General features: G+C 44.7%; 1 pseudogene; it reads right to left on the reverse strand.

The window, feature by feature from the left end:
* Window positions 1-361: 361 nt before the first annotated feature.
* On the reverse strand, window positions 362-26,843 carry LOC116501387 (annotated as a pseudogene).
* Between the last annotated feature and the right edge of the window lie 796 nt (window positions 26,844-27,639).

The raw sequence follows: 27,639 nt of genomic DNA on the forward strand, positions 1-27,639 counted from the left end.
TGTTTCTTGAAGGCTTAGAGTTAAGCCCATTAAAATACAAGTAACCAGGCAAGTATGTGCCAAACTTCACCTTTTTAATATTATTATATACTGTAGTAATAAAGTTTGTTTGAAATGCACGAATAAAAAAGTTAAATTACAGAAGGAAAAATTTAATATAGCAGTAATAGGTATATTCACCTTGCATCTGAGAGAAAGAAATGAGGAAAACAGTTTTCACTCATTTTGGCCTAAAAAACTGTGTTCAGGTTTCCTTGGTTCCAACATCAGAACCCAGATAACACTGATTAGAACCATAGGGCTTTATAATAAAAGTTAAAATATTGAACATATGATGGCAAAAAAAGTCTTTATTTTGTGGTTAACTTATTCTTTTCTTGCTACTCTCTGATGAAGTTGGTGGTGCTGTGGAGGAGGATCTCCTTCATGACAAAGGCCATGATTGCTCAGCACAGTAGGCAACGTGTTTATAATTCTGTATTTGAAACTCAAGAAGATCCCACTGTTGTTGGATGATTATCTGGCTAATCAGTCCAGGAAGGGCTTGAATGCTACCAATTAAAGTTTCCAGTTTAGTTTCCAGAGCAACAATTATCTTCTCAAAGTCTTCACTTCTTTCATTTAAGTCATAAATAATGTCATACATGATGTTTTGAGTCTGAAAGTAGAAGGATATAAATAAAGGTTTAGAGAAATCTTACATGTAATAAATGGCTCAGTCTTCAAAATAGAACTATAATCAAAGTTTACAGTTTATTAAAGGAATAGAGGTAAGCAAACAGCGCTGGGTGCTCCAGGAGTCTCTGCTCCACCAAGACGCACACCAGTTACATCAAGCAGCTGATTTTTATGCTCCTAGGCTAATACATATTCATTACTACTTCTAGAAAAAACAGGGTTATGATAATTAGTTTCAGGAATCCAAACCCTCCTACTGGAGCATGCGTATCAGTCTCCGGTGGTCCCTCTGGGGGTCTCTCGTGCTGAAGGCTCATAGTCTTCCTCCCTCTTGTCCTTCTCCTTTGTCCAACTTGGCTGTATGTCAGAGACTTGTGCAGAGTCCCCTGCAAGCTTTGTCTTTTAGTCGTTCTTCAGCTCTCCCCGTCTCCTTAATCTCCTGGCCAGATATCAGAAACTTGCATAGTGTCCCATGCAATAGTCATAATAGTTAGCAGTTATTCTGAAACCCCCCAGATATGAGAGACTTCAAGGAAAAGCCTACAAATACATTTCCCTTCAAGGTCTCTATTGACACGAATTGATAAAACATTCCTTTGCAAGATACAATAATTATATACATTAACTATTCTGTTTTTCTTAGACTTGTGGTTATACAAGGGTATGTAAGACAGAAGGTCACATTCATCATACCATGCAGCCCTAGCATTGTTCCATACTGACACGAATCAGATAAACATATTTCACATAAATATATTGTAAAATGTAATGCAACTCTACAAGGGTTCCTAAATGTTTTTTGCATTTCAAAAAAAAAAAAAAAAAAAGAAGAAGAAGAAGTATTATAACAAGGTCTAGTCTTGTGAAATAACTGTACCTGCAGATTCATGACAAACTTCCTACTAGTGATAAATTTGTCGAGCAGAAATTTAACACTGCTATTTTGAGTAGTATTTGAAATGTCAAGCTCTTAATGAATTAAACAAAACAACACATATTTTTAGACCTTTAAATGCTTCAAAATGCACCATCATAAGATTTGCAAACAGAGTTTTGTAAGCCACAAGGAGACCAGAGGTTACAAAGAACAGTGATGTACACTTGCCTCTTCTGTGTTTCCTCTGATTATTGAATACCTTCATACTTTTAAGGAGAAAAGTTTTTTTGTTATTGTTGGGTTTTGTTGTTGTGTTTGTTGTTTTTTTTTTCTGCTTAAAAGGGGTTGCCCAGGGAGGTGGTATAGTCACAGTCCTTGGGAGTGTTTAAGGAAAGGCTGCATGTAGTACTTAGGGATGTGGTTTAGTGGCTAACATTGGTGGCAGGGGTATGGATCTGGTTAATCTGGTTGGACCAGATGATCTTGGAGGTCTTTTCCAACCTTAATGATTCTATGATTCTATGAAAGAAAACTAATCTAAATGAAATAATATCTGAAAAATCCTTATCAATTACCAGAAGCAGTAACTGAAGTTGTCAGATATGTCCTGGTTTGGTTGGGATATAATTATATACAGCAAAAGGGGAACGAACACTTGTAGTGGATTTACATGGCAAGGTTTTGGTAGCAGGGGGGGCATAGGAGTGGCATCTGGGAGAACAATCCAGAAGCTGCCCCATGCTAGATAAGGGCCCAGCTGCTGGCCAGAGCCAGGCCAAAAACTGAAGTTGTTTGCGCCTCCATGAGAGCATATTTAAGATGCGGGGGGGGGGGGGGGGGGGGGGAGAACTGCACAGGAACAGCAGCTGGGAGAGAGAGGAGTGAAAAACAGCCTTGCAGACACCAAGGTTGGTAAAGAAGGAGGGGGAGAGGTGCTCCAGGCGCTGGAGCAGAAGTCCCTGTGGCCTGTGATGAGGACCATGGTGAAGCAGGATGTCCCCCTGCAGCCCATGGAGTACCACGGTGGAGCAGGGTTCCATGCTGCATCCCCTGGAGGAGACCACAGTGGAGCAGATGGACTGCCCTGAAGGAGTCTGCGGCCTGTGGAGGACCCCTGTATGAGCAGATTACAGGCCAGAACTGTAGCCCGTGGAAAGGAGCCCACGCAGGATCAGGTGACCTGGCAGGAGCTGCTGCCCATGGGGGATCCAGGTTGGAGCAGTTTTCTCCTGAGGGATGGACCCCGTGGTACGGACCCATATCAGGAGCAGTTCTTGAAGAGCTGCTGCCTGTGGGAAGCCCATGCAGGATCAGTTCAGGAAGGACTGCATCCTGTGGGAGGGACCCCACAGCACAGGGGACGAGAGTGAACAAGGAGAGGCGGCAAAGAAGCGCTGCAGACTGACCATAACCCCCATTCCCCCGTTCCCCTGTGCCGCTCGGGGGAAGGAGGTGATAGAGGGTGGATGGGGGGGGAAGGTGCTTTTGGTTTCTTTCCTTTGTTTCTCACTTCTCTAGCTTGTTAGTTGAATATTCCCAGATCAGCTCTGTAAGTCTAGTTAAGTTTAAAAAAAAACAATCAACAAGAAGCAAGTAGTGTGTGTTTAGCTGCGATAAAATCTTGACTGCATACCCATAAGAGAGCATAAAGATGCAGTGGCGGGTGGAAGAGCAAAGCCAATGAGGAGAGGTGTTATGCTAGACCTCATTCTCACCAACACTGAAGGACTTGTTTGGAATGTGAAAGTCAAAGGCAGCCTTGGTTGCAGTGATCATGAAATGGTGGAGTTTAGGATCATTAGGGTAGGGAGGAGGGCGCATAGCAAGATCACAGCCCTGGACTTCAGGAGAGCACACTTTGACCTACTCAAAGATCTTTGTAGAGTCCTGTGGGATAAGGCCCCAGAGGGAAGAGTGGCCCAAGGAAGCTGTTTAATATTTAAGGATCACCTCATCCAAGCTCAAGAGGTCATCCCGATGACTTGGAAGTCAGGCAAAAATGCCAGGAGGCCTGCATGGATGAACAAGTTGCTCCTGGAAGAGAAGACACATAAAAAGTAAGTATACAGAAGGTAGAAACAGGTATAGCTAACCTGGGAGGAATACAGAGACATTGTCTAAGAATGAAGAGACACAGAGAGGATAACCAAAGCCTACCTGGAACTGAATCTGGCCAGGAATATCAAAGACAACAAGAAGGGTTTGTAAAAGTACATAGGTGAGAAAAGGAAGGCTAAGGAAAATGTGGGCCCATTTCTGAACAGGTCATGGAACCTGGTGTCACAGGACATGGAAAAGGCCACAGTACTGAATGCCTTCTTTTCCTTAGTCTTCACTAATAAGGTTGACCTTCAGGAATACCAGGTTCCAGAGACTGGAACAAGGAAGATGTACCCTTGGTAGAAAAGAATCAGGTCAGGGAATACTTAGGCAAATTCATAAGTCCATGGGCCCTGAGGGAATGTACCCACAAGTGCTGAGGGAGCTGGCAGATGTCGTTGCGAGGCCACTGTTGATAATCCTGGATCAACCGTGGCGATTGGGATAAGTGCCAAAAGAGTGGAGGAAAGCAAATGCCACTCCTATCTTCAAGAAGGAGGACCTGGGGAACTGCAGGCCAGTCAGCCTCACCTTGATCCCTGGGAAGATGATGGAGCAGCTAATCCTGGAAACCATTTCCAGGCACATGAACAACAAGAAAATTATCAGGAGGAGGAATAGTCAGAATGACTTCTATAATGGAATTAGCCTGGAGAAGAGAAGGCTTGAGAGGGATCTTATCTACCTATATAAATACTTGAAGGGAGAATGCAAAGAGGATGAAGCCAGACTGTTTTCAGTGGTGCCCAGTTGTATTGGGTTTACGTGGCAAGGTTTGGGTAGTATGGGGGCTGCAGAGGTGGCCTCTGTGAGAAGAAGACAGAAGATTCCCCATGTTAGATAAAAGCCAGTTTCAGCTAGGTCGAAAAGGGACCCAACAATGCCCAGAGCAAAACCAATAAGTGATGTTGTTTGAACCTCTGTGAGAGCAGATTTAAGAAAGGGAAAAAATTGCTGAGCAACAGCAGCTGGGAGAGAGAGGAGTGAGAAACAGCCCTGCAGAAACCAAGGTCAGAGAAGAAGGAGGGGGAGGAGGTGCTCCAGGCACCGGAGCAGAAGTTCCCCTGTGGCCTGTGGAGAGGACCATGGTGGAACAGGTTGTCCCCCTGCAGCCCATGGTGTACCACGTCAGAGCAGATCTTCATGCTGCAGCCTGTGGAGGAGACCACAGTGAAGCAAGTGGATCTGGCCTGAAGGAGGCTGTGGCCTATGGAGATCCCCCACCACAGCAGACTCCATGCCAGACCTGTAGAGCGTGGAGAGGAGACCGTGCAGGAGCAGGTGATCTGGCTGGAGCTGCCCCCGTGGGGGACCCACATTGGAGATGTTTGCTCCTGACAGATGGACCCTTTGGTATGGACCCATATTGTAGTGGTTCTTGAAGAGCTGCTGCCTGTGGGAAGCCCATGTAGGATCAGTTTGGGAAAGACGGCATCCTGTGGGATGGACCCCACGCTGGAGCAGGGGAAGAGAATGACCACGAAAGAGTGGCAGAGAAGAAGCATTATGGACTGACCACAACCCCCATTCGGATTCCCCAACAGGTTCCCTTGCACCACTTGGGGGAAGGACGTACAAGAGGGGAGATGGAGGGAAGGTGTTTTTAGTTTGTTTTTAGTTTCTCACTGTTATAGTCTGCTAGTGATAAGCAATAAATTTTATTAATCTCCCTATGCCGAGTCTGTTTTGCCTGTAACAATAATTGCTGAGTGATGTCCCTGTGCTTCTCTTAACCCTAGAACCCTTTTCATTGTATTTTCTTCACCTTTCCATTTGAGGAGGGGGAGTGAGAGAGCGGTTGTGGTAGAGTTTAGCTGCCCAGCTGGGTAAAACCACCGTGCCAGTGACAAGACAAGAGGCAATGGGCACAAACAGAAGCACCAAAAGTTCTCTCTGAACATCAGGAAGTGCTTCTTTACTGCACTGGTGATGGAGCACTGAAACAGGTTGCCCAGAGAGGTTGTGAAGTCTCCCTCTTTGGAGGTCTTCAAAAGCTGCCTGGACATGGCCCTGGGCAACCTGTTTTAGGTGTCCCTGCTTAAGCAGGGGTGTTGGACCAAATGACCTCCAGAGGTCCCTTCCAACCTCAGCCACTCTCTGATTCTGTGATTTTTTGATCCTGCTCAGACAGAGAGGGGAAGGCCATTGGTTCTTTCTCTGTGCCTATCTGAGATCTGTGTGGTCAGCCATGTATAGATGTGCTATATATGTCTGCTCTGTGCACATACGACTACTGGGAATACATCTTCAACTTTGCTACTGGTTGGACCTGGGGGTCATGGAGCTGTGGCAGCTTCCCCTCTCTTGGGCCTGATATTTTTCCACTAACAGTTTGCAACTGAACAGCCTCTTTTAATTGCTCTCAAATGGCTTAAATAAGATTAACAAAGCCTTATAATATATCAGCTTATAATATATACGTTGGTAGCTCTTATTTATTAAGAAAGCTTGGAACAAATACAGACCTACTTACTTGTCCAGAGTCACTGCTTTGTAAGAGAATAGGACTGGAAAACTACAACCCCTAATTTCAGTCTGCAACTATAGTCCTTCACAGTATATTCTGTCACCAGAAAGGAAACCTCTTTACTATATAGCACTACACAAACTTTGCTTAGTCCAATTTCAGGCTAAGCATTTGCCATGATGACTGCAGTCAGTTTCAGCAGCTCTCAGGATCAGCCCCCCAGTTGTAAAATCTTTTCCCAATGTTCAAAAAATAACATGCACATTCAAACCTCAGTCAGAACCATAAACAAGATGTTTCACTTAATAAATGTTAATCCAAAATAGATATATATTTTCATTTTCTAGAAATAACAAACTTGTTAACAGTATTTGCATGTAGAGTGCATAACATTTTCAATTACAGATTCTTCATTTTGAAAGGATGAATGAAGATACAAACAAATATAATTGCCTACTAACCTTTGCCAGGTCCACCAAAGTGTTGGCTTGATCATTCAGTTTCCTTTGCTCCATTTTTACGCTTCTTAATCTAAAAAGGGGAATTTGAAGTCAGATTTTTGTATGCGCTTGTGTACCTGTGTGGTCATCTTAGGTCTGCTAAAACCATGCATAAAACTTACAAGAAAGGATAACTACATGGACAACGCCTTGAGTCCTCTGTATAAAGTCAGAATTGGTCATGTGTCTGGTACAATGAGAAGCATGCCTCTTCAACACCACAAAAGAGAAAGAACAAGGAAATGTGATGTCCCAGAGACTACTGTTTGCCATGGGTAAAGCTGCATTCAAAAAGGGAGATAACAATTTATCCAGACTATATGAAAGAAAGCCAAAGCATTCCTCAAAGCCTCAGTATCATTACAAGTAAATATAGGAAGAAAAATAGGACAAATGTTTTTTGTCATTAATGTAGCAATCAAGTATCTTCCCATGCCTACAAGACTAGATACAGGTATTAACCCTGTTCTGTCAGAAATGGATTGGATTAGCAGGTGTTTGAACCTGATGGAAATACAGTAATAAGTGTGTTTCTCATTATTTTAAACAGAACTTCCATCTGAGCAGCATCTAAATAACCAATACACTTGCCAGTACATTTAATTTTCTTCCCATGAATCTAAATATGGTTACATTTTAAACTTACATTAGATATACCTTTCCAATGCAATATTTCAACTAGACTGTTGTAAAAATTGTGAAAGAAGAAACAAGGGTGTCTTTTCTTTTTGACACCTAACAAACCGCATTATTAATTAGTGATGCACGTACTCTGACATATATGTAAGTGACCTTTTCTATGTGTTCTCTGAATCAAACTCCATGTTTTTCAGATTACTAACTACTAAAGGAGTGGTTTGTAGAAGTGATTTTTCAAAACTAAATTAATTTATGAAATGTGTGATAGATGCCATGCAGTATCTCAAAGGGCAGTCAAGCTAACCATTTTGTTAGCTCTCAGATGAAAATAATTTTGGCAGCATTTTGTGGCACATCAGTTGCTAACACATACTCCGCCTAGTTCTCAATTATTATCTTACTTAGATACATATATCTTATAAGGCAAACATGACTTCACAAAACCATATAAAACTGTTCCAGTAAAGCAAAAGCTAAAACTCTGGTAAATGGTACAAAATAACTCCTATATAATAACTGCTAGCCTGTATAGTACAGCTATAATAGTTGCAAAAGAGGCATTCTTTTTTACTTCAAGGCTTTGCATGCCTCAAAGTGTTCCGACCAAACCCTAATGTGAAAAAACATTTTGCCTTTTCTGTATTTTGAATACAGTGGATGAAATTCTGACTCAAATGACACAACATTGTGTCATTTGGATTAACAACTCAAGAGCTGGCTGCTCTTGACTTGGACTGGCGCACGCTTCGTTGGGATAGAAACTGTCTGGATAGCCGGGCCCAAAGAGTCATGGTAAATGGAGTCAAGTCCAGTTGGAGGCCAGTCACTAGTGGCGTTCCCCAGGGCTCGGTGCTGGGGCCGGTCCTCTTTAATATCTTCATCGATGATCTGGACGAGGGCATTGAATGCACCCTCAGTAAGTTTGCAGATGACACCAAGTTAGGTGCGTGTGTCGATCTGCTTGAGGGTAGGAAAGCTCTGCAGGAGGATCTGGATAGGCTGCACCGATGGGCTGAGGTCAACTGCATAAAGTTCAACAAGGCCAAGTGCCGGGTCCTGCACCTGGGGCGCAATAACCCCAAGCAGAACTACAGACTGGGAGATGAGTGGTTGGAGAGTTGCCAGGCAGAGAAGGACCTGAGAGTGATGGTGGATAGTCGGCTGAATATGAGCCAGCAGTGTGCTCAGGTGGCCAAGAAGGCCAACAGCATCCTGGCTTGCATAAGAAACAGTGTGGCCAAGAGGTCTAGGGAGGTGATCGTCCCCCTGTACTCGGCTCTGGTGAGGCTGCACCTCGAGTACTGTGTTCAGTTTTGGGCCCCTCGCTACAAGAAGGACATCGTGGTGCTCGAGCGAGTCCAGAGAAGGGTGACGAAGCTGGTGAAGGGTCTGGAGAAGAAGTCCTACGAGGAGCGGCTGAGGGAGCTGGGCTTGTTCAGCCTGGAGAAGAGGAAGCTCAGGGGCGACCTTATTGCTCTCTACTGGTACCTTAAAGGAGGCTGTAGTGAGGTGGGGGTTGGTCTGTTCTTCCACGTGCCTGGTGACAGGACGAGGGGGAATGGGCTATAGTTGCGCCAGGGGAGTTTTAGATTGGATGTTAGGAAGAACTTCTTTACCGAAAGTGTTGTTAGGCATTGGAATGGGCTGCCCAGGGAAGTGGTGGAGTCACCATCCCTGGAGGTCTTTAAAAGACGTTTAAATTTAGAATTTAGCGATATGGTTTAGTGGAGGACTTGTTAGTGTTAGGTCAGAGGTTGGTCTCGATGATCTTGAGGTCTCTTCCAACCTAGAAATTCTGTGATTCTGTGACTTTGGTGGGACTACCCCTTGTGCTGCCCAGTGCTGAATAAACATACATACTTTAAAATCATACTGATTGTGGAGTCAGCTTTCCGCAAGTCATTTTGGCGAGCCAGCCAGGAGACACACTTCTTGGCTGGGGGTCAGCTGCGGAGCGGACACCCCTAGGTGCGACTAGAGTATTTTGCTCGGAGGGGATTCCACTCTCAGCCACTCACCACGGGAGCAGACAAGGACCTCCTGAAGCTGCGGACAAATGGTATGTACAGGTAGGGCCTGTAAGTCGTACGCATGGCTGGGGCAGCTGGTAAATTGCACAGAGATGTCTGGTGTGCAGCATAGTCCCCATAAGGGAGGAGGGTACCCTACAGGTTGACCGATAGAGCGGTCGAGGGGGATTTGCTGACCAATAGAGTGGCCGCTAGTGATCTTGGGAGCAGATTGAGCAAATCCAAGGTTACCGCTGCATCCCGGTTTTGGGAGCCAGGATAGACCTGCTAATGACTGTATAAGAAGCAGGAGAAGGGTAAGCAGGCCTCTCACAATTGTGACAAGGTTACCTGGGTAATATTTTCAGCTGCTGGAGGAATACTAACTGGAGTGTTAATAGTTATATGTCTTATTCTTAAATGTCCAGGTATTTTCTGTTGAAAGTATTTGTGTAAGTGTATGGCTTTGAAACAAAGTGGAATAAGTCACTCCACGAAGAACACAGTCAGAGACAATACTTGTTTGGTTGGTTATCATTCTAAATTATATCCTTGTGGTATGAATGAGATGTGCTAGAGGCCTCTCTGTGTGATTGCATGGTTGTGCTGTGTGAGTGAGATGCAGCATCCCTGCAAAGCGAGTGCGGAGTTCCGATCTGCAGTTCCATATTCTCCGCGAGGGGACTGGGTGGAGACGAATGAAGTGTGTGACAGACCGAAAAGAAGTGCTGTTTTATCCAAGTTTTCATTGGTGGTGCCTAATATATGGGCCTGGTGGTGTATCTTGTGATCCTATTTTTGCTCATAAATGCTTTGAGTGTGACAAGAAAAAAGGCGGGAGCATTATCTAACTAACAGTTTAGAAGTTTTGCTATATTTGCTGTGGTGTTTGGTCAGTTTCCCAAGTACTGGGGTAAGGGGGCTGACTGATTATCAAAGCGGTAGAACAGAGAGAGAGTCATTTCTTTGGTGGTTGGGGCTTGAGCCCTGGGAATTTGTTAAGAAGGGGGAGAGCGAATTTATTTAGGCCTCAATACCTTTTAAACCCCCATATCACAGGAGTGATTCCTTGTTTTATATGGGCTTACTAACAAAGTGCATGAGAAAAATTGGCATTCGCCTTGAAATTCGGTCCTGTTGAAATGTAAATTTTTGTGGAAAAGGTGGTAATGTTTGTCTAGAAGACGGAAGTCTGAGTGCTTCAGGTGTTTTCCCGCAGTCCCATGGATTTGTGATTGGAACGGGGCTCATTAATAATCTGAAATAGTAAAATTTGTATGTGGGAAGAAGAGTTTAATCCCAGAGAACTGGGACATTGGAGAAGAAGATAAGGAAAAGATAGTAAAAACCCGCAGTAAAACGGTTTGCGTGGAAATTGAAACAAGGGACAGTAACTAGTGAGGAATAATAATAAATAAATAAATAAATAAACAAATAAAAGGGAATGGGAAATCAAGGAAATGGATAATATCCAAAACAATGACGTTTTAAAGAAAGCCTCCTTGGGTGCATATTGGCACATTTGAAGGATATTGCTAGAACTGGGGGCACAGAAAGCAAGAGGACTTTCACTAAGTATTGCAGTCAGTGGTGGCCACAATATAAGCTAAATGGCCACTTTGTGGATCAATCGACTATAACACTATCTTGGAATTAATGTTTTCGAGGAGAGAAGGAAAATGGGATGAAATGTTGTATAGCATCTGGGAGGGAAAAGGTATGGAATTAAGTTGGACCCTGACTGAGCCTTTGGTGTTGGCATGAGAAAAGTACAGGCTGGAGAAAGATAAAGGAATGGTTAAAAGAGTTGTTGAAGGTGTTAAAGGTGTGGCATGTAGTATTTAACAGAGCTGTTTGAAGTTGAATGAGCAGGGGAAGAGGATGTAGGAATGTTAATAGTTCTGCCTCAACAGGAGGCTGTGATCTCAAAATCACCTGTGTGAGCCCTCTGGGGCAGAGGGACCATGATGGGTCCAGAGAGTTGTCATGGAAACAGAAAAGCAGCCAACACTTAAAACAACCTGAGTTCATGTGTGAGCTCAGCGGTCCCATTGGCAATCTCAGGGAACTTTCAAAGAGAAAAGAATAATAATAATAACATATATATAAATAAAAAAAAATTTTGAACCTGGCTTCAGAAAACAGAGGCAATTGATTAGCCTCTTTCTAGGGCAATCAGCCCCTGATACCGGAAAGAAATTGTCTTAGGTTGCAGGATAAACTTACAACAGTCAGGAATGTTGGGGACCTGGGGCATCTAGCCTAGCAGGTCCACTGCTTGAAATAAAGCTAGGGAATGAAGAAGTGAAGCTTGAATTTTTTGTTGGTTATGGGAGTTTCTTTCTCTGTGTTAATTAGTCTGTAAATGTAAATGTAATAGGAGCAACTGTCCAACAGGAAAAGTTTTTTTTTCTTTTTTTCAATGCTTGAAATTTAAATTGGGAAAAAAATGATTGGAATTACAAAATGAGAAAAACAGTCAAGTTTGGTTCATGGTACTAGATTTAAAGGATGCCTTTTTCTGCCTGCCCGTGGCAACTGAAAACTAGGAATTCTTTGCCTTTGAGTGGGAAAATAACAATAGAGGATGGAAAACTCAGCTTACTTGGAGAGTGTTACCACAGGGGTTCAAGAATAGCCCCACCATATTTGGGAACTGTGATCTTGAAGCTTGAAAGACCCCTTCAGGAAAAGGGGACACTGTTGCAATATGCAAATGATAGTTACTGAAGAAGAAAAGGAATGTGTATAATGGACTGTTAGTTCACTACATTTTTTCGGCACTAATACTGCGAACCCAGGCTCTTTCCTCAGTAACAGAGTTTCCGGATCACCCATTCATGATTGCATCAAGACCACGGACACAGTATACTCCAGCTGACCAGATTTAAAGGAAACACCCCTAGAAGATGCGGAGGATTGGTATATAGATGGCAGCAGCTTCGTCCGCCAGGGATTTCGCCTCACAGGATATGCGGTAACAAACATCAGCCCAAAAGGTGGAAATCATCGCCTTGATAAGAGCTCTTGAGCTGGCAAACATTTGGACAGATTTGAAATATGCCTTTGGTGTGGTGCATGCACACAGGGCAATTTGGAAGGAGAGAGGACTGTTATCTTCCTCAATTAAATATGCAGAAGAGGCTGATAGCAGTTATTAGGGAAGAAGGAAAAAGGAGGCCCAGACAGGAACAGCACCAGCTAGGCAAGGAGCAATGTGCCCTATGTAAGAAATTTGGGCATTGGAAAAATGAATGCCCAGAATGGAAAAGAAATGGAAAAGGGAACCGGGTAAGGGAGGTGATAGTCGCGCGTGCAAAAGACGACTGAAGAGGACCGGGGGAATCAACCCCAGCAGATCCACTGGTTATAAAAATGAAGCTGGGGAAGAAGGGAAAGAGGTGGAACTTATGGTGGATGTGGGGGCAATATATTCAGTTTTAAATAAAGCATTAGTATCAGTGGGGAATGATTACGTTGTAGTGAAGGGGGCAACTGGCCAATCTGAAAGAGCATATTTCTGCAAACCATTGAAATATGGGAAACAGTGGGGCTTTCACAAGTTCCTATACATGCCCAACTCCCCGGAGTCACTCCTAGGGAGAGATTTATTGTAAAGATTACATGCAACCATTTTATTTAAAAATGGGGAGATTATTCTGGAGGTAAATGATCAAAGATATGTGGAAGTGTTGAGTTTGATATTGACAGCTATTGAGACCAAAGAGGAAATTAGTGAGGAAATCCTAAGTCAAGTGTTTTCCAGAGTATGATCTTCTAATGTACCAGGGAAGACAAAAAAAAATGCACTTAAACAGTACCTCTTGAAAAGAGAAGATAGAGAAGGAATTAGCCCGATAATTGATTAACATGCTTAACACCAGAGCTAACTTGGTTTACCGTTTTAAACCTGAAGGATGCCTTCTTTTGCCTCCCTCTCCATGAAGCCAGTCAGAAAATCTTTGCATTTGATTGGAAAAGCCCTAAGAGTGGGCGTAAAACACAGCTCACATGAACAATGTTGCCTCGGGGCTTTAAGAACTCACCCACCTTGTTCGGAAAACAACTTGCAAAGGACTTGGAGACCTGGGAAGCCCCATCAGGAGAAGGAAGGATGTTGCAGTATGACATCCTAATAGCCACCCAGACAGAAAGAAGCATGTGTGGCCTGGACAGTAAGCTTCCTAAACTTTCTGGGACTACAGGGTTACAGGGTATCGAAGAAGGCTCAGGTGGTAAAGCAGAAGGTGACCTACCAGGGTTATGAGATTAGTGCCGGACAATGGACCTTGGGGCAAGATCATAAAGAAGCGATATGTCAAACCCTGAAACCCAAGACAATAAAGGAACTGTGAACCTTTTTGGGAATGACAGGGGGGTGGTGCAGATTGTGGATCTATAATTACGGATTGCTTGTAAAACCACTGTATGCACTCATTACAAATAGGAAAAGGGACCTCCAATGGACAAAGGAGGCCACGTGAGCCTTTGACCAGCTAAAGAAGGCTCTCATGTCAGCCCCAGCTCTGGGACTTCCAGATGTGAATAAACCATTTTTCCCCTTCTCCCATGAGAAACAGGGGATTGCCCTGGGAACTAGCACAGGACCTGGGCCCATATCAAAGGGCAGTTGCTTATTTTTCTAAGCAGCTGGATGCTGCTGCCAAGGGATGGCCAGGATGCCTCAGAGTCGTTGCAGCAGTGGTGCTAAGTATCCAGGAAGCACGCAAGTTCACCTTGGGACAGAAAATAACTGTACTAGTGTCTCACACAGTGTCCACAGTGCTGGAAGTGAAAGGCGGTCACTGGCTTTCCCCACAAAGGTTCCTGAAATCAGCAGAAACCAAGGAGAGCCAGTACACCATGACTGCCTGGAGACCATTGAAGCTACCTACTCCAGCCGTCCAGATCTGAAAGACACTCCTTTTGATGATGTGGAAATATGGGAGCAGCTACGTCATCAGCGGAAAACGACATGCTGGGTATGCAGTTACCACTTGCAAAGACATAATAGAATCTGGAAAATAAACATCTATACGGACTAAATAATGAGATTATGGGAAGCAGTTCAGCTGCCTGAAAAGGTAGCAATCATGCACACTGAGGCACACCAGAAGGTGAGCTCAGAATTGGAGGAAGGAAATGATCTGGCGGACAGAGAGGCAAAAGAAGCAGCAGAAGGTGAGGTAGCAACTGAGGGAGCCCTGACTCCAGACAGGCAAATTCCCCTTGAAGGTAACCTTGTATATAACAAAAAGGATAGAAAATTAATCAAAAGACAAAAGGGAAAATATAACCAAGAGGGATGGGCTATTACCAAAAAGGGAAGGGAAGCCAGTCATGCCCTCCAATTTATTGTGGTCACCGGTAAAGAAAGAACACCAGAAAACACATTGGGGAATAGATGCTTTGCATAATTATCTAATTGAAAAAAAATATTGCCAGGAACTTATATGCTACCATCACTCAAATAACAATGTGATCTTTGTCTCCAGACTACCCCCAAAAATGCCCCCAAACCAAAACTGTCAAATTGGAAAAGGCCATGAGCCCAGGAAACAGTGGCAAATTGACTTTTTTGAACTTCTAAGAAAAGGGGGGTGTCGATATTTACTGGTGTTGACAGATACCTTTTCGGGATGGCCAGAGGCTTTCCCCACTAGGACTGCCAAAGCCTGAGAGGTAACTAAGTCTCTTGTAGAGAAAACTTTGAAACCACAGTGGAAAGGACTATACCAGGTGCTTCTTACAACCTCTACCGCAATTGAGATCAAGGAACAGAGTGCCTGGATTCACCATTCTCAAGTGAAGAAAGCTCCAGAAGCCCCCTGGAAAGTAACGCCAGGTGACGGTGAACTGAAACTAAAGCTCAGTCGAGCAAAATGAGGACATTACGGTCAGGAGTATTTAGTAATATAGTTAGCAGGAATTTAGTTAACAGAATTGTTTTATTTCTATGGCTTATAAGTTTTAATTGTGATTCAAGAAGGTGCCTCTATGATAATAGAGAATGGTGAGTGGCCTTGGTCTGAAGCTGTAACAACAGAGGATAAGAGCATTAATGGAAAGTTAGATCTTTAGCTCTTAGTTGTATGCAAGCACAGCTATGGATGCAGGCAACGGCTGCCTTGATCGTTAGGGAAGGAAGTGAAGGAATTTTTTCCAGCTGAAGTCCAAAAGACTGTTTGGGACAATACCAATGATTTTGAGAAGTTCCAACCTTGGTGGACTCTGGTGAATTTTACCTATGATCCCATTGTTAACATGGCTACTGCCTTTGTGCTTACTATACATAATGCCACAGCTTATGTTACCCACCCGATCATTGCACTAGGATTAAACCATGAGGAAACAGTGCTCTGTCCTTCAGAGCATAGAACATGGGCACGGATGGAGAATGGAAATTGGCAGTCTGTAAATCTAGAATCATGTGTTACCTGGAAACAACAGGGATTTGTGAAAGCAATACAATTGATGCTCAGGATGTATGTCTTCACATGGAGCAAGGTGTTTGCCACTTTGAAATTCATCCAAATACTAGTCAAAAAACTGTGCTTGTATATGTTGGTCACGGCTGTGTGTTTAAGAACTGCTTGTGATTTTGTAGAAGTAGATAAGGAGTACATAACTCTCCCTAGCAGAAATCATTCTAACTTTTGTATTTGTAACTTTGTTAGAATCGTCGGGTGTGATTTTCTCTATTTGGCATCAATGGTGTCCCACCAGTTGATCAAGTACACAAATCACAACTGGTGGGATACACTCTTTGGATGGTCGCCAACTGCAAATGGGATTTTGAACACATTGTGTCAACTAATTATTGTTTTATTTATATTAATTGGTATAAGTTTAATATTGTCTTTTGTAATACTTGTATGGATTTGGAAATTGTTACAATGAATGTCTATATTAGCTTCCTTGACAAAAGTATATGGCAAGGTATTGAGGGGTACATATCATAGAGACTGGGAAGAATAATTTTTGTATTAAGTAACAGAATTTACTAGATTTTCCAGAAAAGGGGGGACTGAATCATTGAGATTCGAAATTAGAGAGTGATTGATTAAGAATGAATAGATGCTATGTACTGTGCCTGTGCTGCGCTTAGGCCTCCAGATAACAGGAGCCCCTCAGACCCCAAGAACCAGATCAAACCAACCTTATGGCCCAGATTGTGACCAAGGCCTCAGAGAGCATGAGCAGAGAGATGAGGTGAAAAGTTCAACCCTGATGAAGACATCTTACTTCATCCCCTCGACCCTCAGCGCCCACCACCACAAGGCACTGAGCAAGCGCAGACAAGAGGAATTTATGGAAATGACTTCTTGTAGCTAATTTTAATACTAAGCAGGGACAGGTTATGCATATGTATAGTCGTATTGGGAAACTTCATGCATATGTAACTCTTTACTGCATATAACCACGGCAAGTTGCCACGTTAGGTGCGCATGACTTTGGTGGGACTACCCCCCAAACTGCCCAGCGCTGAATAAACATACCTACTTTACAGTCATACTGATTGTGGAGTCAGCTTTCCGTGAGTCACTGGAGTGTCATACACTCTTTTTCCCTTGAGGCTTCCTTCAGAGAACAACATAAATAGAGAGTAAAGAAAATGTGCTTTCAGAGGCTAGAAGCTGGAGGTATTCTAAAGCAAATATTATGGAGGGGTCTCTGAGTACTGACTTATATCATTACTGCCAATATTCATTTTGGTTAGCACTATTTCAATTTGCAGAATATATATTTTCTGCCTTTCTTAAAATTCTTTGAATCACCTATTTGCCATTTAGTATGCTGAATTTTAAAATTTTGAATGATCCATTGTTTTGTAGGGAAAAAAAAAAAAAGTATCAGCTGATATTGATATGATAATACCTAATGTTAATCAACATTATGTTAATGTTAATCAACCCAAAACCTGGCACAAGCTGGAAAAATGCATCTCTGAGTATTGGCAAGTCCCTATCTGCAGTAGCCGTATTAAAAGAAAATTGGCAGACTTTTCTTCCTAAATTCATTGCAAGGAAATACGAAACATCTTGATTTTATGAACTTCACTTATCACAACAAAAGTTCATGATTCTGGACCGTGTTTACATGGCAGCAGTCAAACCACTGAAATTCACAAATAAAGACTATTTTTTCCATGCAGACAGTGGTAAATTCTGCAATTTTAGAAAGGAACAGCTCATAAAACTTACTTCCAAGCTCTGTTTTCATTTTGTTGAAATAGACAGAACAGAAGAAGAAAAGCTCTAAAATATACTAAAACAAGGAAATGAGCACAGTGGGCTCTATTCAGCAGGTAGAAAGCCCTACAGAGTTGCTATTGCTTCCAATCAAATGGCCTCGCTGAGTCTAATTCACTCTCCCTCACGATAAAGGAATAGCTGAAGGTAGCAGTCACAGACAATATTATTAGAACTTTTAGGGCTTTGATTATGTTTGAAACTATTGTCATGATCTATTCTGATTTCTTATATAAAACTGGCCTTAAAACTTCATTCCTTTTATTCCTGTCTACAGCCCAATGCTTGGAGAGTTTGTGGCTGCTGGGAACAAAAGTCTTTATTTCTTCCCATGCAGTCCAAGGAAGAATAACTGAATCACCATACAATTTTCATTATCTGTGACTTTCTCTCCTACAAATACTCTCAGCAAGTCTGCAGTACCCTGTGCTGTGCATAGACAGACAGAATATTTTCTTTTCTAAATATATACTGCAGTAAAACTTTTTTTTTTTGTCTTCTTCTGAATGAAAGAGAAAATTCAAACTCTGACAGTTCTATGAAGGGAGAGAGTGCATGCGAGGGAATGAGAGCATGTACAAGAGAGGAAGAGTGTGCAGGGGGAATGACGAGCATGTGAGAGAGAAAGATAAGGAGAAAGAGAGGGGAAGCAAGAGAGAGGAAGAGTGCAGGAAAGACAGAGAAGGAGCAAGATAAAATGAAAGGGTGTGGGAAAGAAAGCCCAAGAGATGGGGAGGGAGAGTCCAGTAAAGAACAAGTGACAATGAGAAAGGGAAAGGGCAAGAGAGAAACGTATGCAGGAGGAAGAAAGAGAGAGAGATCTTGTATATGGAGTGGTAATTCCTGTCAAGAAGATGGTTGATATTAATAAAGAAGGGGGAGATTTGGGAGTGTGGCCATGGGGGTTGGAAAGCCCCGTGGTTGAGATAACATTAGACTCTTAACGATGAGGCCATCAGGAATATAAAAGAGTTCAGAGGGAACAAATAAGGGTGATTCAGGAGACTCCATGCAGTCTGGGGTTTCTTGTTCTCCAGCCATTAAGGCATGGAAGGTTCTGGGTGTTTCCTGTTGCTGTTATATGCAAAGTTGTTTGACCAATGAAAAGTTGTTTTGAAAAGAACTGCTGTGGAGAGAAGGGTATAAGAGGGGAGCCTACCCTTAAGATAAAAATAAAAAAGGCAACACGATGAAGTTATGTCATCAATAAACAGCAAACGTGACGCCCATCTACAAGAAGGGCCGGAGGGCAGACCCGGGAAACTACAGGCCTGTCAGTTTGACCTCAGTGCCAGGAAAGCTCATGGAGCAGATCCTCCTGAGAGTCATCATGCAGCACTTGCAGGGGAAGCAGGCGATCAGGCCCAGTCAGCATGGCTTTATGAAAGGCAGGTCATGCCTGACGAACCGGATCTCCTTCTATGACAGAGTGACGCACTGGGTGGATGAGGGAAAGGCTGTGGATGTGGTCTACCTTGACTTCAGCAAGGCTTTTGACACCGTCTCCCACAGCATTCTCCTCAAGAAACTGGCTGCTCTTGGCTTGGACTGGCGCACGCTTCGTTGGGTTAGAAACTGGCTGGATAGCCGGGCCCAAAGAGTCGTGGTGAATGGAGCCAAGTCCAGTTGGAGGCCAGTCACTAGTGGCGTCCCCCAGGGCTCGGTGCTGGGGCCGGTCCTCTTTAATATCTTCATCGATGATCTGGACGAGGGCATTGAGTGCACCCTCAGTAAGTTTGCAGATGACACCAAGTTAGGTGCGTGTGTCGATCTGCTTGAGGGTAGGAAAGCTCTGCAGGAGGATCTGGATAGGCTGCACCGATGGGCTGAGGTCAACTGCATGAAGTTTAACAAGGCCAAGTGCCGGGTCCTGCACCTGGGGCGCAATAACCCCAAGCAGAGCTACAGGCTGGGAGAGGAATGGTTGGAGAGCTGCCAGGCAGAGAAGGACCTGGGAGTGATGGTGGATAGTCGGCTGAATATGAGCCAGCAGTGTGCTCAGGTGGCCAAGAAGGCCAACAGCATCCTGGCTTGTATCAGGAACGGTGTGACCAGCAGGGCCAGGGAGGTGATCGTCCCCCTGTACTCAGCTCTGGTGAGGCCGCACCTCGAGTACTGTGTTCAGTTTTGGGCCCCTCGCTACAAGAAGGACATGGAGGTGCTTGAGCGGGTGCAGAGAAGGGCGACAAAGCTGGTGAGGGGCCTGGAGAAGAAGTCCTACGAGGAGCGGCTGAGGGAGCTGGGCTTGTTCAGCCTGGAGAAGAGGAGGCTCAGGGGCGACCTTATCGCTCTTTATAGGTACCTCAAGGGAGGCTGTAGCGAGGTGGGGGTTGGCCTGTTCTCCCACGTGCCTGGTGACAGGACGAGGGGGAATGGGCTTAAGTTGAGCCAGGGGAGTTTTAGGTTAGATGTTAGGAAGAACTTCTTCACTGAAAGGGTTGTGAGGCACTGGAACAGGCTGCCCAGGGAAGTGGTGGAGTCACCATCCCTGGAGGTCTTTAAAAGACGTTTAGATGTAGAGCTTAGGGAAATGGTTTAGTGGGGACTGCTAGTGTTAGGTCAGAGGTTGGACTCGATGACCTTGAGGTCTCTTCCAACCTAGAAAATTCTGTGATTCTGTGATTCTGTGATAAAGAAGCAGAAAGCAGGAATGAAAAGGAACAGGCTAGGAGAACAGAGACCCGGACGGGAACAGGCACATTGATCGCCTCATGAAGATAGGTTCGGCCAAACTCAGCAAACCGCTCAAAGAAGCTCGTACAGAAAGTCACTGGAAATAGGCGCACCGGAGCTGGAGAGAAGCTCAGGATGAGAGAAGCGGACCCACACACACGACTGGCCCTCGCTGGTAAGCAGTTGCACATTATGGGGAATCATACGTCCTTAGGAACAAAGACTGTCCTGGTAACCTTACAGCTTATTCTCCTTCTTAACAATTGGACAGTTTATGAGCCTGAAATATGGGACCAAACTGAGGTCAAGGTGTGGGACTCTGCAACTAAAAACGGCAAGGTTGCAGTGGGATTGCTCGACACCTGGCAAGCAGTCTCTGAGGCCTTAAAGAGCCATGTGGGACCACAGTCAGACACATGTGGTTTGCCAGATAGTGGGGGAGCTGCGGGCTCCTTTACTGATCCGACTGCTATGCCATGGGCCCCTCTGCTGCTACAGCCATTGAAGGTTTTTGCTGTTATGCCCCCTGCTGATCTGGACGTGCCTTTTGACCCAGGCCTATTGGCCTTGAAAAGGAGATGGATATGCTTTTTCTTCGGCCTGGGAAGTACAGGATACATAAGGCCTGAAGACCAAGTTGCTTGACAACTTAAAGCAAGACATATTGTTCAAAAAGTATGAAAAATGGAGACTTGTTTGTAATCAAGAAAAGGAATGGAAAATGGAGACTGTTGAGTCATGGAACTTAAAGGATTTTTTGTTACCTTTTCTGATTGTACATATGTTTAGGTGTACTCGAGTTTAGTAAGTCATGGAACTGAAAGGATTGTTTGTTACCTTTCCTGATTGTACGTATGTACATGTATAGGCATACTCGGGTTTAGTATGTAAAAGCAATGTTCTGTATATTTAGAATGTTTGATGTTCGTGTGTGCCTGTTGGTGGAACATAGACTCCCCATACACCCAGTGCTGTTTACTTGCCTTTTATACCTTTTATAAATGTTTGTTTTATAAATGTTACAAAATTCAGATTGAGTTGAGACTTCATTTATAACAGAGTGAAATGGAACAAGAGAGGGAGATTGAGAAAAAGAGAGCAAGGGCATGCAGGGAAGAGAGAACACAGAAGAGGAATAGCAAGAGACAGGCCAAGAAGGAGGGAGCACGTAAAAGTAAGAAGCGGGGGGGGGGGGGGGGGGGGGGGGGGGGGAGGGATAGAGGAAGGGGGCTGAGTGATGGAGAGAGGGATGTTTTGCTGGAAGACCCCGAAGTAAAATAGTACTTACTGATGACTAGCTTTCAAGAATTTGTGTTGATGTTTCCTTACTTTTGCGAGGTCAATCTTCTTAACCAGCTTTGTGCTTTTATAAATTAACCATATTTCCCTGAGTACAGTGGCCACTGCTTTTTTCACCTGTTTCATGAAAGAAAAACACCAGGCTAACAAAAAAAAAAAGGTTTTTTATTTTTTCTAATGTAAACTCTTTCTAAAGCACTTAAGACTACCTAATTGTGAGAAATGGGTGCATGGGGGAGCTGCAGCAGTGAGACCCTTTTGAAAAGAGTTAGGAAAATTTGTTATGACTATATATTACACTGAAGGAATATTAATTAATGTACAGATAATAAATTAAATAAATGCATTTTATAAGACCATAGAATTTCTCTTTCTTGTGATATCATTCTTACCTTTGCTTCTCTTAGCAGTTTAACAGTGTGTGTTGTTTTTTTTTTAATTTTAAGAGCCGCTAGAACAGGTTTATTTATTCTTACATTCTTTATTATTTTGGTTTCTTTATTACCATTCTCAGAGGACATGAAGAAACATCTTGTCCAGGAATGTAGCCAGTGTTCTATTTCATGAGTGCTTTGATTTTATTTTTCTAAGTGAAGATTCCTATAAAATGTGAAAGATAAGAGTACCTAGTGTTCCTTCTTAGGCCTTCCAATATTGCCAAGAATACTTGAAAGCAATAGACAAAGAATTTCGATGCAATGATAAATAATGATGTAATTACTAGGTTACTTGCAAAGACAAACAGTTCTTATTATTGATCTGTATTTTCTCGCTCTCTGGCTTTATATAATGCCAGTTACTGCAGCATCAGATCTAAGCCAATGTATAGGTAAGAACATTTTAGGAATATTACACAGTAGCTCTTCCCAACCAGAGCTCCCAGTCTTGAATCTGTACAAGAACTGAAGAATCTTGATCCTGACTTCAGTGGAAGCAGAATCAGATTTTAGAGACTCAAGAACTCTAATCCTGGCATTTCCACAAGATCTGGCTATCTTCAGTCTGTGATGAAACCTCTCCAGTATCTGTGTAATGGAATTGTGATCTCAGGTGCATCTCAGATTTGTTTGCTTGTTTTCTTTGGTTTTCATTTCCTTTGAGCTTCATGAGTCTGAAGCTACCAAAAATCTGCTTAGATACACTGCTGTATTGGGCAGGGTTTTGGTAGCAGGGGGGCTGCAGAGGTGGCCTCTGTGAAGAGTCCCAAAGGTGCCCCACATTAGATAAGAGCCAGTTCCAGATGGCTCCAAAAGGGACCCACCCCTGGCCAAAGATGAGCCAATGAGCAACATTGGTTATGCCTTTGTGAAAGCATATTTTAAAAAGGGAAAAAAAAATGCTGCATAACAGCAGCTGGGAGAGAGGAATGAGAAAATGTGTGAGAAACAACATTGCAGACACCAAGGTCAGTGAAGAAGGAGAAGGAGGAGGTGCTCCAGGCACTGGAGCAGAAATTCCCCTGCATCCCATGGAGAGGACCATGGTGGAACAGGCTGTCCCCTTGAAGCCTATGGTATACCATACCATGGCAGAACAAATTTCCACTCTGCAGCCCATGGCAGACCCCCTAGTGGAGCAGTTGGATCTGACCTGAAGGAGCCAGCAGCCCATGGAGAGTCCTCACAGGATTCTGTGGAGAGGAGCCCATGGTGGAGCAGGTTATCTGGCAGGTGCTGCAACCTGCGGGGGACCCATGCTGGGGCAGTCTGCTCCTGCAGGATGGACTCCGTGGTACAGACCCATATTGGAGCAATTCTTGAAGAACTACAGTATTCAGGAAGCCCACACAGGATCAGTTCAGGAAGGACTGCATCCTGTGGACTGAAGCTGTAGTGGCAGAGACAAAGCATTGTGGACTGACTGCAACCCCCATTCCCCTGCACCATTCAGAGGGGAAAGGAAGTAGAAGGGGGGGGGGGGGGGGTAGTTTTCTTTTAGTTCTCACTGCTCTAGTCTGTTATCAATAGGCAATAAATTATATTAATCTCCCTGTGCTGAATCTGTTTTGTCCTTGATGGTAAATGATGAGTGATCTCCCTGTCCTCATCTCAATCCATGAGCCTTTTTTCATCCTATTTTCTCCCCCTCTTCCTTAGAGGGGGGGTGAAAGAGCAGTTTGGTGGAGCTTAGCTCTCCGTCAGTGTGAAGCCACAACAACTATTAGACTGATATTTAGATTTAGATACTGAATCATAAATTCAGTATTTCATCACTTTAGTATTTCCTTGTTATTTCCTGAAGCCCACAATGATCTTTTCCTATAGTATTTCTGTTTATCATTAGAAATAGCACACATACACTGGGCACCACAGTACAAAAAGGACGTGAAACTATTGGAGAGTGTCCAGAGAAGGGCTACAAAGATAGTGAAGGGCCTAGAGGGGAAGACATATGAGGAGTGGCTGAGGTCACTTGGTTTGTTCAGCCTGGAAAAGAGGCTGAGGGGAGACCTCATCGTGGTCTACAGCTTCCTCACAAGGGGGAGAAAAGGTGAAGTGCCGATCTCTTGTCTCTGGTGACCAGCAATGGAACCCAAGAGAATGGAGTCAAGCTGTGATAGGGGAGGTTCACACTGGATATCAGGAAAAGGTTCTTCACCAAGAGGGTGGTCGCACACTGGAACAGGCTCCCCAGGGATGTAGTCACAGCACCAATCTGGAAGATAAGATGGCAATGTTGAAGAGCACCAGTCCCAAGACCGACCCCTGAGGGACACCACTTGTGACCAGCCTCCACCCATAGAACCGTTGACCACAACCCTTTGGCTGTGACCAGCCAACCCATTCTTTATCCACCTAACAGTCCATCCTTCAAATCCATACCTTTCCCATTTAGAGAGAAGAATGTGATGAGGGACCATAGAAAAGGCTTTGCTCAACTCCAGGTAGATGATATCCATCGCCCTTCCTTTGTCCACCAATGCCGTCACTCCATCATAGAAGGCCACCAGATTGGTTAGGCAAGATCTGCCTTTGGTGAAGCCATACTGGCTGTCTCGTTATCTTGTGCATGCCTTAACATGTTGTCCTGGAATCGGCTGCAGGAGCTGGAATGGCTGCAGGAGCTGGAGCAGCTGCAGGAGCTGGAGCGGCTGCAGGAGCTGGAGCGGCTGCAGGGTCCATTGTAGGGGTTGGAGTGGCCGTTGGGCCTGTCACAGGACTTGGAGTGGCCGCAGGGTCTGTAACTAGGTTGATAGTAGCATCAATTGAAGCTCGATAAGGATGGGCCAGACCCCAGCATGCTACAGTGATTTGTGTCACTTTGGAACTGCCAGAGTCATGACACCCTTTTTTCAAGCATTCTGCCAGTTTTTTAGGATTTTGCAGTTGTTCAGGGGTGAAATTCCAAAACACTGGAGGTGCCCACTGCTTTAGAAACCTGCCCATATCCTCCCACACTCCCTGCCACTCACAACTATCCCACCTCAGGACAGATCTCTGGATGACATTCCTAAGTAGTTGTCTAACCTTAAACAAAATCTGAAGCGCATTCAGGAGACATAACAATAAGAACATGCTGGTCTAAACATCCCAAGGATCTTGAAGAACTATTGTAACAAGCTTGGAGGTTAAGAGGGCGGTGAAGGAGAAAGGAAGAGTGAACAAGTAGGAAAAAATATCATCCCCTTTCCCCTCGACAGATTGGATCCCTGATGAAAAAAGGCTATAGGTGTAATTGTTAATAGTTTCCAAGATATTGCTTTTGTAGTGGGCTTACGTGGCAAGGTTTTGGTAGCAGGGGGCCATAGGGGTGGCTTCTGTGAGAAGGATCTAGAAGCTGCCCCATGTTTGGTAAGGGCCCCACTGCTGGCCAGAGCTGAGCCAATAAGCAATGCTGTTTTGCGCCTTTGTGAAAGCATATTTAAGACAGGGGAAAAAAATGCTGTGCCACTCAGCAGCTGAGAGAGTGAGAGGAGTTAGGAACAGCCTTGCAGGCACCAAGGTCAGTGAAGAAGGAGGGGGAGAGGTGCTCCAGGCGCCGGAGCAGAAGTCCTCTGCGGCCTGTGGTGAGGACCATGGTGAAGCAGGATGTCCCCCTGCAGCTCATGGAGTACCACGGTGGAGCAGGGTTCCACGCTACAGCCCGTGGAGGAGACCATGGTGAAGCAGGTGGACCTGCACTGACGGAGGCTGCCGCCTGTGGAAGACCCCTGCCCGAGCAGATCCCAGGCCAGACCTGTAGCCCGTGGAGAGGAGCCCACGCAGGAGCAGGTGACCTGGCAGGAGCTGCTGCCCGTGGAGGACCCAGGTTGGAGCAGTTTTCTCCTGAGGGATGGACCCCGTGGTACGGACCCATATCTGGAACAGTTCTGGAAGAGCTGCTGCCTGTGGAAAGCCCACGCCGGATCAGTTCATCAAGGACTGCATCCCGTGGGTGGGACCCCACAGCACAGGGGACGAGAGTGACCGAGAAGGAGCGGCAGAGAAGAAGTGCTATAGACTGACCATAACCCCCATTCCCCCGTTCCCCTGCGCCGCTCGGGGGGAGGAGGTGGAAGAGAGTGGATGGGGGGGGAAGGTGCTTTTGGTTTCTTTCCTTTGTTTCTCACTTCTCTAGCTTGTTAGTAATGAGCAATAAATCTTACTGTCTCCCTATGCCGAGTCTGTTTTGCCTGTTACAATAATTACTGCGTGATCTCCTTGTCCTTATCTCGACCTTTGAGCCCTTTTCATCGTATTTTCTCCCCGTTCGTCTTTGAGGAGGGGGAGTGAGAGAGCGGTCGTAGTGGAGCTCGGCTGCCCACTCGAGTAGAACTACCAAAGGTTTCCAAAGTATAGAGTCGATGACAGTGCTGAGTACAAATACCAGGTTAGAGTCATGACCAGAAATTTCATTGTATCATAAGCCAGTGTTACACCACACAGTACCATAACGATCTTAAACCAGGGCCCAGAAAGGATAAACAGCACGACAGAGAGCACATACTGCTCCATGATCTTCCCAGGCACAAAGGTGAGGCTCACCGGCCTGTAGTTCCCTGGGTCTTCCTTTCTCCCTTTCTTAAAAATGGGAGCAATGTTTCCCTTTTTCTAGTCCCCAGGTCTTCACCCGACAGTCATGATTTTTCAGATATGATGGAGAGCGGCTCGGCAACCACATCAGCCATCTCTCTCAGCACCCTGGGATGTATACCATCTGGCCCCATGGACTTATACACATCCAATTTCATCAGGCAGTCCTGGACTCGGTCCACTGTCACAGTGGGATGGAATCCGTTCCTCTCACCCTCTCCTTGAGGTTCATGGTCCTGACAGACATAGGAAACTTGACCACCAGTGAAGACTGAGGCAAAGCACTTATTGAGTACCTCAGCTTTTCCTTCAGGGAAAGGGACATTGCAAAGGACATCATGAAGAAAAGGATGTAAAACTTTAAGCCTAAGGGAATGATCCCTATGGAGGGATGATCCCTGTAACTGGGCACCACCAAAAAGTGCCAGGCAGCTTTCCAGCCACTTTTCTCCCAGCCTGTAGTGCTGCTTGGGGTTGTTGTGTCCCAAGTGGAGGACCCAGCACTTGGCCTTGTTGAACTTCATACAGTTGGACTCAGCCCATAGGTCCAGCCTATCTAGATGCTCCTGCAGAGTCTTCCTACCCTTGAGCAGACTGACACATGCACCTAACTTGGTGTCATCTGCAAACTTACTGAGGGTGCACTCGATCCCCTCATCCAGATCATCGATGAAGATATTAAAGAGGACTGGCCCCAGTACCAAGCCCTGGGGGATGCCACTAGTGACTGGCCTCCAACTGGATTTAACTCCATTCACCATGACTCTTTGGGCCCAGCTATCCAGCCAGTTTTTAACTCAACGAAGCATACGCCAGTCCAAGCCATGAGCAGCCAGTTTCTTCAGGAGATTGCTGTGGGAATAGGCTGGGCATTGATCATCAGGTGGTGAGCAATTGCATTGTGCATCACTTGTTTTGTTCACATTATTATTTTAGTACTATTATTATTATTATTTCCCTGTCTTAATAAACTGTCTTTATCTCAACCCACAGGTTTCACTTGCCCGTTTCTCTCCCCCATCCCAGAGAGGGAGGTGGGAGGGTGAGCAAACGGCTGTGTGGTGCTTAGCTGCTGGCCGGATTAAACCACAACACTCCATCAAAATGTCAGGGGCCTGCGCAAGAGGTTAAGT

The sequence above is a fragment of the Aythya fuligula genome, chromosome W, assembly GCF_009819795.1.
Source record: "Aythya fuligula isolate bAytFul2 chromosome W, bAytFul2.pri, whole genome shotgun sequence".
NCBI lineage: Eukaryota > Metazoa > Chordata > Aves > Anseriformes > Anatidae > Aythya > Aythya fuligula.